Source organism: Panthera pardus, unplaced genomic scaffold (genome assembly GCF_024362965.1).
Source record: "Panthera pardus isolate Hobbes unplaced genomic scaffold, ASM2436296v1 HiC_scaffold_6, whole genome shotgun sequence".
NCBI classification, from domain to species: Eukaryota; Metazoa; Chordata; class Mammalia; order Carnivora; family Felidae; genus Panthera; species Panthera pardus.
Genome location: NW_026526991.1, coordinates 81,511,796 through 81,524,156, shown reverse-complemented (window position 1 = coordinate 81,524,156; position 12,361 = coordinate 81,511,796). Strand labels below are relative to the sequence as shown.

The following is a 12,361-nucleotide window of genomic DNA, read 5'->3' as shown; positions in this document are numbered from 1 at the left end:
TGGCTCCAAAGCAAACATTTGTTTTTGTTTCAATAAATTAAACAAAATTGTTTCCTTTTACCACTATGTTCTACCAGGGAAGAAATATTAGCAACTAAAATAATATGTTGTCTTTAAAATGTAACAAGACTTAGGGTGCCTGGCTGGCTCAGTTGGTGGAGCCTAGGACTCTTGATCTCAGGGTGGTGAGTTCAAGCTCCACGTTGGGTGTGGAGCCTACTTAAATTAAGAATTTAAAAATAATAAATAAATAAACAAATAAATAAAATGTAACAAGACTTGAAAATTCTAGTCAAGGAAGACAGGGTATATATATATATATATATAGAGAGAGAGAGAGAGAGAGCGAGAGAGAGAGAGAGAGAGAGAGAGATGCCAGATAGATACCATATATATATACATATAGATGCCATATATATATATATATACATATATATACCATACATATATATGCCAAGCAATTCTAAGGTTATTACTAATGTTGGTACACTTCAGGTGTTCCCATTACATCAAAAAGATAGCAGGCATCAAATCACTAATAAAAGATAAATGTAGGTGCTTGCAATTTAGTGACGTGCATTATCAAAGTAAGGAAGAAAAAAAAGCCAAAACCAAAATAAATAATAGATAAGGCATCGTGCCTTTGAACAGCCTACTAAACAAACACCAGCTTAAATTGTTTTACTGCAAAATTTTATAAACATAATACAGCAGAACTTTCAACATCGATGCACTCTGAAGTCAACCAAGCTTCCAAAAGGAGATTCATGTTGATTTTTTGAATATTTATGGTTTCTACCCTATTTAATTTAGGCGCCTGATGCTAAGGGTTTGATTCTTACTAAGTGTTCCACATATGTTAATTGCCATTAATCTTATCACAATAGTATAAACTAGGCAATAATCCCACTCTACAGATAAAGAAATTGAGGTTTCAGGTGTTAAGTCCTTCTTAAGGTAATACCAAGAGGTACAGTGTGATTTGAAACCAGGTTTGTCTGAATCAAACACAAAATTTCCTGAGTACCTACTATCCGACAAATACTGTGTGAAGCATTAGGAACATGATTGTGAACACAACCACACATGGTCTCTGCCCTTACAGAGTAACCTTAAGTAAAATTAAAACTATAGCTGTGATAAACTCTCTGAAGGAAAAAAAAAAAAGTATGGTGCTGTATGAGCATATAGAAAGGGAACTCACACAGTCTGGGAGATCAGGAAAAGTTTACTGCAGAAGGGTCACTGAGCTGAAATCTGAATAATGAATAGGTATAAATTAGGTGAAAGGCATGGGGTTAAGTGAGGAAACCTACCAGACAGAGAAGAAAATGTGTGAAAAGGCCCTGTGGTAAGAGGAAGCTCAGAATGTTTGTGCACCTAAAAAAAGGGGGAGGGGGAGGGAAGCATTGTGCCTGAAGCAGAGAGCCAGCAGAGGAAAGCATGGAACAAGATGAGGCTTGGATCTCAGAGCCCCAAAAAGCGTGAGGTTGTGCTGGGCTTCATGACATTTTATCCAAACATAAGCAAATGAAACAGAAACTTCTTTCTATATGTTTCGGGTTTTTTTTAAAGAAATTTCTAAATTTTTTTTCAATGTTTATTTATTTTTGAGAGACAGAGAGACACAGAGCAGGAGCAGGGGGAGCAGGGGAAGGGCTGAGAGTGAGGGAAACACAATCCGAAGAAGGTTCCAGGCTCTCAGCTGTCAGCACAGAGCCAGACACAGGGCTCCAACTCAACAAGGCTTGAGATCATTACCTGAGCTGAAGTCGGACGCCTAACTGACTGAGCCACCCAGCACCCCATGTGTTTCATTCTTAAAATAAAGCCTCAAAAGTCACAATGAATATTTTAATCTATGAAACATTTTAGGTCTGGTAAGTGAAACACTAACCAGAGATACTGTCCCTTCAGTGATTCTATGATAAGCTACTTTTCATCCCCAGCACAGCTGCCTGGCTCAGGCTGCCTTACATATGACCCTGATTCCTCCCATGTCTACCATTTCCAACCTTATTCTATTCTTGCTCTTTACCACTGTCTGATCCCCCTACAGCAAAACCTGATCATTTCACTATACTGCTTAAAAATCCTTCAATGGCTTCACATTACCTAATGGGGAATATGATCTGGCCTTTGTGTGCCTATCCAGTTTCATCATCTGTTAGAATATAGTCAAGCCAGGATTTGAGGATATCCAGAGAATAGGTTCATTTATAGATGCTCTATTATCACCATGATTCAAAATGGTTTCTTACCTGCTCATATTGCAATTAACTGAAGGCAGTGGGGTGGGAGGAGGGCAATAAAAGCCTTCTTTAAAGGCCCGACTTCCAAGTATAGTCCATGACCACCCTGGCTGCAAGGGAGGCTGGGAAATGTGGTCTTTACTCTAGGCACCCACAAACTAAAATACTTCTGTTAGTATGGAAGAAAAGAAAATAGTATGGAAACCAATTTCACAGTAAATTCTATTAAATAAACAAATAAAAAGGAAGAAAGGAAAAATGAATTTGAGAGAATAACTAGCAGTCTCTGATATGGAAACTGAAATTAAAATGTATTTTGCTAAGTTAAATTGGTCTCAAACTAAATGATGCAGTTGGCATCAATTCTTTAGAGTTTATCATATTAATTATAATTCCATTTTGAAAAAAAAAAGTGCAATATGAATGTTGATCTACTCTTTAAAAAAATTGTTTTAATGTTTATTTATTTTTGAAGGAGAGAGAGGCAGAGCATGAGTGGGGAAGGAGCAGAGAGACTGACACAGAATCCGAAGCAGGCCCCAGGCTCTGAGCTGTCAGCACAGAGCCCGACACGGGGCTCAAACCCACAAACTGTGAGATCATGACCTGAGCTGAAGTCAGATGCTCAACTGACTGAGCCACCCAGGTGCCCCACACTCTTTAGAAAACTGTCATAGTATAACTTTATATGCCAAGGTAATTACTGCCTCTCAAAAGTCCTACATGACAATTTATCTAAACAATTCTTTATTCAGATTCTTCAATAATTAACAAAGTGTTATTATACTTGCAATTTGATAATATTTTTAAAAGCCTTTCTGAGAGATTCTTTAGCAGCTAAGACTGGAAATAAGCACTTGGTTTCACCCTAACAGATAACAATGACTTCATTTGTACTGATTGGGAAAGGAGGCTCATTCTTCACATGAATTTAGAATTAGAACTCAACTATTAAATCATGTCCTGCCAGGTAAATAGTGAAGAAAGGTAAATAGAGGCTCTATTTTCATTTGTTCTTAATCCTAGAAATGGATTAATTTGGTAAAGTTTTAAATAACTAACACTTTCATTGACAATGAGGCTTAATTTGATTTAAAAATGTCATAATATTTACCATTCCTAGCCACAAGCATAGAGTCCTTAAAACAACAAAATTCCTTTCTTTACATTTCCTGCCTATTTTAACAAACCAGGTTTGAAATTACCCTCTTTGAAAACATGGTTGAAGCCAAAAATCTACTTGAAATGCAAATGTTTAAGTAGTTATGTCCCTGATATCAGCAATGACCTTGAACACTTTAGCCAAACACAAGTAGCTAGTCCTTAAATCATTAACTTCTTTTGGATCCCTAATGTAACTGTGTTGATGCTTTGTATAATATATTTTTTAAGTCACTGTCTTTAATTGGTGTGATGTACTTCCACTGAATTAATGTGGATGTTACAGAAATGAAGCAAAACTGATCATGTTTTGTATCTTTCATCTCAAATGTACTTTTCTAAAAATATTACATTTTAAACACCTATCATAGAAGATCATGGCACATTAGAACTAAAGGAAATAGAATGACATTGTCTTACTTTTTAAATTTTCCAGACACTTATCCTTAAATTTCAAAAATAAAAATTACAAGTTGTCATTCCATTTTTCTTAAGTTCTATAAATTCTCCAACTATTCTCCGGTTTCATATTAGCAAATTATTCCCAACTAAACTTTTTTTGCCAAAATGTCTCCCTGGATATATCATATACTATTCACAAAGAGAAAGAGATGACAAATTCACCCTTTGCACACATTAAAAACAAAATCGAACTTTCTGAAATATCACCTTTTCTTTCATGTGGCTATTAAACAAGGCTATGCACATTACTTTTTCTAGACTATAGGATGTATCACATGTTGGGCTAGGTAGGTGCAGAGATATGACCCAAGAGATTATTGAACTACCTATTATACTGAGGTTTAATGGCACCATAAAACTAATGGCAACTTTCATGTGTTTCAAAAGAATTACCTATATAGATTCTCAAAACATTTAATAAGAACAATTATATTGATTTCTTTCCAGAGAAGGACTGATGTTAACAGCTACTTAGAGATTTGACAATACATATATTCTCTTTTTTTATTATTCTAGAGAGAGCGTGCACACAAGCGGCTTGGGACGGGGAAGGAGGAGTGGAGAGAGGAAACAGAGAGAGAAGGAGAGAGAATCTTAAGAAGGGTCCACACTTAGCATGGAGCCTGATGCAGTCTCAATCCCACAACACTGAGATCATGACCTGAGCCCAATTCAAGAGTCAGATGCTTGACCAGCTGAACCACCCAGGTGCCCTGAGAATATATATATTCTAATTCAATAAATATTTATTGAGCCAAGCACTTGAGATACTCATTGACAAAACAAAAAGATCCCCGCCTTCAAAGAGTTCATAGACAGATGATAAACAATGGGTACATTAAATAGTAAATTATATTGTATATAATAAGATAGTAGGGGGGTAAAAGGGTAGAGCAAGATAAGGAGAATAGGAAAGGCTGAGGCAAAATGTGAAAGAGGTTACCATATGACCCCCCAATTCCATTGTTAGATATATACCCAAAAGAATTAAAAATATATATCCACACAAAATGTATATATATCCACACAAAAACCTGTACATGAATATTCATGGCAGCGTCATTCATAACAATTAAAAAGTGGAATCAACCCCAAATAACCATCAACGGATGAAGAGATAAACACACATGCTAAATCCTTCCAATAGGATATTATTTGGTGATAAAATGGAACGGAGTACTGGTACATGCTACAATATGGATGATGCTTGAAGACATTATAGTTAGTAAAATAAGCCCAGACACAAAAGGACAAATATTGTATGATTCCATTTATGTGAGGCACCTGGAATAGGTAAATTCATAGAGACAGAAAGTAGACTAGGAGTCACAGAGGGGAAGTGGGGAAAGTGATTATCTAAAGAGTACAGACTTTCTGTCTGGGATGATGAAAAATCTGAAAATGGATAGTGGTGATGGCTGCACAACATTGTAAATATGATTAATGCCACTGAATTTTATACTTAAAATGGTTAAGATGGCAAGTTTTATGTTATATGTATTTTACCACAATTTATTTAGAAAGGCACTTAGGAAGTTACTATTTACCTACAAAGTAGTGATCTAAGCTCACAATCCCCTTAGCTCTCTCCCCATACCACACTGCCCAGAAGCCAGCAGAAATCAGACACCTCTGCTCAGTGATTTCCGTGATAATCAAACCTGGCATTGTTCATGCACCTTAATGAATGAATAATCTGAGTGGAGACAAACTCCATCACTCAACATTATGAAATTTAAGAAGATGCAAAGTATAGGAATTGCTGGTGGATCCAGGTCATGTAAACGGAGAACCCAGAGAGAAGTTTCTGCTATTAAGATTCCCACAGCAGCAGCCTGTCTTACTGCTCAGTTGTTGAGCTCATCATTCAATTTCTTGGAGCTCCTCCAGTATCCTTATAATTAACATTTCCTTCTTTGCTTAAGCTAGCCAGAGATGGTTTCTGTTCCTCACAAACAAAAGAACCTTACTTCTAATATAATATAGACTTTTGATTCCTAAGCTTTATCCATGTGGGAAAATGATATGCAAGTATCTTTTGCTTTCCAAATCTTTTGGGCTTTTGAGATCAGATCATAAGAATGAGGATAGCAAAGGATACCGATAGATTCTTTTCAAGAGGATCCAAGACAGTTCAATACAAGGTTTGTAACTAATTTAACTAAATGTGAGTTGGAACATGAATTGGAGATCACTTTAGGCTCAGAAATGTGTACAAAAACAGGTCTCCTCCCCACCCCACTATTGGAAAGTAGAGCATTCCTATGAAAGCTTTTGCAAGCCAAAATGGCAGAAAACAAAGAAGCAATTACCATGACATAAAAGCAAAAATTCTCTTTGGATTTCTTTCAATTAATGAAAATTAGGTATTAATGTAGGTCGTTTGTAAAGCAAATGACATAAAGTAAACTTTCAAATAGCAGGAAAAACCTGCAATACACTTTGATTTGCCAGTAGAAAAGCCAATCAACGACTTTATGGTCCAGTTTTATTTTTTTGTTTCTGTCGGTTCTGTTTGTGCTCTATTTAGCTCTGATGATCCATGTAATTCCCTACATAATTTGATGAATCCTCTTTTCAATAACATTTGGAGAGTAGCAGTGTCTGCCTTTAGTGATTGTTTCAAAATTAGTCACTACCACAAGGTCTTAGAGGGCTAGATATCCAGGAAATTACTTAATTAAAAACTTCAGTTTTCTCTAGGACTCTGTTGAGGAATTGTTTTGGGTAACTAATATATAATAAAAGTCTAGCATTTTGTAATTTTCACAAAGAAATTTTTGTGAGGATATTTTAATAGGAGATCAAACATCTTACTAATAGAATCTCAATAACACATTTGAATTCTAAGAATTTAGACATGTATTCAGAGTATGCTTTGCTCACTTCCTAAGCCTTTCCCCTCATTCATGGTTATCTATAAATGCACCAAAAAAAAAGAGGGCTTCGTACCTACCAGAAAGGTATTCTATACCAAGTGTGAACGTGTGTGTGTGTGTGTGTGTGTGTGTGTGTGTGTGTGTGTATTGAACAGTCATAGGCAGTATGAAGCAAAAAAAACAAAAAACAAAAAACAAAACTATTTTTTTTTTTGCATCCCAAGAAATTTAGAACTATGTTAGATAAAAAGTTGTCCTTATTGCCTAAATTTCCAGGGATCTGTAAGACTCTAATTAGGTTCATGATTCCTGAAGAAAAACTATGAAACACTGGGGACAAGGAAAAATAAGGGGAAAGGAGTAAATATATAATATCCTAAGAAGCTGGAAGCATTGTATAAATTCCCCCAAATAATTCCCAAGTTTCTTCTTTATAACATGCCCTCATTATCTCGGGTCTCAGTAAATTCAGTGTATGTGACAAAGATTGAAGGCAGTTTAAACAACTCAGAGGATCTGAGCCAAACTTAAACTTCTCATATTTGGAAATTAGCATAAAATATCTTCTTAGATCATGTCTTCTATCTTTTCATATCTCAAAAATATCCAATTGTTTGCTTCCTTTTTTGGAGCTATCAAAAATCGACAGTAAAATTTCACCAAGCCTCTTTTTAAATGAAGAAAAAAAAAAAAACATCAAAAATATATATCAAGGGGCACCTGGGTGGCTCAGTCAGTTAAGCATCCAACTCTTGATTTCAGCTCAGGCCATGATCCCAGGGTTGTGGGACTGAGCCCCGCGTCTGCCTCCACGCTCAGTGAGGAGCCTGCTTAAGATTCTCTCTCTCCGGCTGCCCCTCTCCCCAACCCATGCCCTCTCTCTCTCTTTCTCTCTAAAATAAAAAAATAATATGTGCTCAAATTATGGGTACAGATTTGAGACAAATATCCATCCTAATGATCTTTCAAAGTTCAGCTTAAATACGACCTCCTCCTCGAAGCGCCCCCCCCCCACCGAGATCACACCAGCAAGAAGCAACAGAATCTTCTTCTGACTTCTTTACAATATTGTTTTTAATCATCTTTATGACATTTGAAAAGAATTGCCTTATGTTGTGGTTATTCAATATCAGTCTCACCTCCATCACTAAATAGTTACTACGCTGACTTCACAAACATTTATTAAACAGGAACTGTGTGAGGTGCTAAGCATACAAAGATTAAAATAACAGTTCTTTACCCTGTGGCATTTATAGCACTGAGAGCAAAGAAGGTGCCAAATACATATACTCTCTCATAGGTCTTAGCCAACTTCTCAAAGGAATCCACAAACCACATAAGATCCAGCATATCTTCACACTGTATCCCAAGCACATAGTCAGGGCTCATTAAATATTTGTTGAGTGAATTAATGATTCCATCTGCAGCATGCTCCAGCATAAACCACCTCACAAGGAAAGTTACATGGACTTGATGCGTGATGTAGACACATTTTCAATTTTATGATTAAACTTTTTTGTAAATAGCCTCATAATTTAATTTATTCTTATTCAGGGTTGGATTTCTGTGGGTGTGTGTTAGTATAAACTATAAAATCGCCATTGTTAACCAATGAGTGATTTGAATTTTGAGAGAGCTAATCATCCATTTCAAAGATACTTAAGAAAAATATTTCAATCATACCTACACAAAAAGAAATCCTTCACAAACTATCGCCTATAGAAGCTGACTCAGGAAATAAAAGTTTCATTGTGACTACTAAGATTATGAACATGAACAAGTCGGCCATGCTAAAGTGCTTACTTCTTACATGTATAAACAGACTTCTAAAATAAAACAAACTATCTATTTACTGTATAAGTTAAATCAATCATTTATAACTGCTCAGCATTACCGGTCAAACATTTTCCCATAATACATTTTAAAATACCAATAATAGCTAGGAACAAGTTGGGTTTACAGTAAACATAAGACCATCTATTTCAGTGGCATGCAGTTTCCTCGTCTGCAGTTTTCTTGCAGACTATGACCAGTACAATGCTTTATTTATGCTTTTTAAGATAAATACTGTCGACTAACAGTAATAAGAAATTGAAGACTCTTTCAAAACATCACTTTCACTTTGGCTAGCTTTCCCAACTGTATCAGTAATAGATGTTTAATTACAGAAACATATATAGAACCTGGGAAATATAGGAGATACAAAAATGAAAATGGAAATCACCTATCCATTCACCATGTGGTGCCATAACTGCTAACATGCTGTTCTATTTTCTGTCACTATTTCCCATGTATGTTGTTTTGTATTTTTCAAGTAGAATTATGGTTTTCTGAAGGCATATATTGAAAAATTTCCAGTCTAAATCTGCATGGGAGTGGAAAGATAACCACAAAAAAAAAAGGCATCAATACATTTGAAAAGCAGAGTTTTATCCATTGAATGAATGAATGAATGAATGATCATTAAAGTTACACTTCTCATTATAATCTGATGAGCAGTTACCAAGATCTGGTGTTAAAAAAAAAAAGGAGTAAAATTCATTCTGTTACTATGCCATAAATTTGTCATAGATGTCCACTGTTACTTCTTCTTCTATATTTGTATATGAAGACACACCCTCTGCCTGGAATTTCAGTTTTAAATTATGAGTCTATAGTATTCTGTCTATATTCTGTAAGTTACCCTTGTACCATCTGTATAAGGACAGTTCCAAGGGGACAGTGTGATTATGAAATGTGTTACCTATGCAAAAAATAAAATAAAATAAAATAAAATAAGCTTCTGTTAAACCTAGAAAAAGATCAAGCAGTTGCCTGTGAGTTTCAGTCTATCAGAGCCAAGCCAGGCATTTGAGGAGGGATGGTTGTTTACCTGACCGAGCTATCCACAAGAGAGGGTCTAAAAGCTAAAAGAGAAGTCATTTATGGAATGACTTCTAAGTTTAAGAAACAGTCCACTTTAGCTTAAAATAGACTTTATGTTCACCACTTGAGAAACTGTCTTTGTACCTGAGCAGATTTCAAGTTCCATAACATGACACTACTAACCCTTAGATTTTCCAAAACAGCTAAGTTTTCAAGATTATACTGTCTTCTTCCTCTCCACTGAACATGCATGCAAATATTCAATGGATTTTTAGATGTTTTTTATCAAAATAGCATATGCCTCAACCAAAACAAAGCTAAGTTTATACAGCTAGTTACAGCAGGAAATACTGGCTGTTAACTTGGAAGGGTTCTGTTGGAAAGACTAAAGATAATCTGCAAATTATTCTAAAATAGAAGTTGACTATAACCATGCCTTGCTTCATCTACTTGACTCTTTCTTCACTGATCAGACAGTCCTAGTAAGGGAAAGAATCTTAAAACTGTAATAAGAGTAGCATAATTCAATGACAGAAGAAAAGATAATAATAAACCAAATCTGCAAATATTTAAATACCAAAAACATTAAACAGAGAAAAAGATCAGGAAGGGAAAGTCAAGGGACTATAATTGGGAACAATAAAAGGTATGCATTTATAGTTTTATTCATCCGAGGAATTAAGGTAGAATTATAAACTGTGTGACACGCCATCACCCTACCTAATGTCCATCATTGAACATGGAAACAAAGGTACTGAAAAGTTCACTGAATTGGCCAAAAATCAAGCAGCAAGTAAAGATAAGGGCCCCAGTTTTTTGTCACTCTGGTTAAGAGATTATTATGATGCTCTGTAGTCACGGCATCAATGAGTGTCATCTGATAGTTTGCTGAGACTTTAACTAGTGGGTGTTGACTCTTGGTAGATCCTGCGAAGAAACCTCAAGCCAAAAGCAGCAATCACTTATACATATATAGACACACACACACACACACACACACACACACACACACACACTCATATGCACATGTGTCATTTACTAACCTTTCAACCATATGGAGAATAGACAATGAAGGAGTTAAATACCTTTTTACTGATTCTATCCCACCCACCCTGGAAGTCCTGCTATGCTCATTCCCACTGGATGGTACCTAATCACTGGTCAAGGTGATATTGACCTTGATATCATATTCAAGGTGATATCATATTCAGAAATATGAAGTGTCAGATGTGGCAATAACCAGGGAAGTAAGGCTCAGGATAAAGAAAATAAAAAGGGAAGAAGGAACTATTACCACTGCATTTAAAATTGTACAGCAGCTCCCAAAATTCCCTCCCTTCCTTTTAAAAAATAGAAATTATAACCCTAAAATGTACCTTTAGCCAGAAATTTGTTTATTTAAAATATATTCACCATCTTCATTCTACAGGATTTAAAGCAGTTTTCCTTAAATCAATATAAGTGTTTCTTAAATAGATGTTTAGATGAAAAATTAAGTTACAAAATACAAACTGGCCCCTTTTGCACCTACACAAACTGGGAGAAAAATACCTCAGTCAGCAACAATTCGGGATTCAGAAACATCAGGTACCTACTGGTTAAAGGATAACTGGAGAAAAAAGAGGAAATGCAAATCTTTGCAACTGGGGCATTCTAATTTCTCACACTGAGAAATCAAACTTGGAAGCTCAGTCACAGAGCCTAAGAAAATTCCTCCCACATTTCCAGTAGGAAGTATCTCTAAGAGGAGCCTGCTAAACTCTTCAAGAATGAAACTGATCGGTTTTTTAACAGAAAAATTCATTACCTTATTGCAAAACTTCCCCAAAGCAAAATGAAAATAATGCATACCCTCCAAAACTTCCTTACACACTAAATGTTCAAATCAGACAAAATTTGTTTGCAGATGACTATCTTTACCAAGAATTACCTTGAAATGCTTATCCACTAAATTCTCATTAACTACTCTCTTAAGCTGAATTTGAAAAGCCATCATGCTATCGAAAGTGTCAAATGGATAAAGAGCTAAAACTTTAAGCCAAATTTTTAGCTCCACAGGTTAGAGAAAAAGAATATCCAATCAAAGCACCAAGCTTCACCAAGGGCAGCTTTTCTGAAGATCCTTCCTCACCTCAGAATCGAGCTACACAGAGGTCTTGTCATATTAACCTCAACAAGACTCAATTTGTTAACAGAAAAATAATACTACACATGTTCTGTAGAAACGCAACTTTCAAAACACCAGCAAGAAATTTGGATACAAATAAATATTTTCACAAACATACACTACATTAAAGGTCAAGAGCTTTCTTTTTCTCAAGGCTTAAAGATTATGATATGTCGCCAAAGAAACACACACTCGGCTGGGAATCTGGAGACAGGGTTACAGTTCCAGCTTTTGGCATTAATATCCTCTGTTTCTTAGGTAAGTCACCTCATTTCTCTTCCCCTGAGTTCCCTGATCTCTATAATGAGCAGGACAGAGTCCACAACTGCTGAAGCAGCAGCTTCCTGATTTACCACCTATAACTCTTTATGTGTATAGATACATAAACACATACCTTTGCTGAATGAGACACTACAAACACATGGCCTTTTGTTTGTCTAGGCTTTATACTCTATTCCTAGTCCTTTTTTTTTTTTTTTTATCATTTTGTCTACCAGTGTTAACTATTGTTCACAGGAACCAAGGTAGTGCTAATTACAATAGCTGACACATAAGTGCTTACTATGTGCCAGGTA

The 12,361-nt window shown here is 35.7% G+C and overlaps 1 protein-coding gene across 4 annotated transcripts in view; it reads right to left on the bottom strand.

The window, feature by feature from the left end:
- ITPR2 (inositol 1,4,5-trisphosphate receptor type 2) overlaps positions 1-12,361 on the bottom strand; it is a 488,958-nt gene that overhangs the window by 474,555 nt on the left and 2,042 nt on the right. The window lies entirely within an intron of this gene.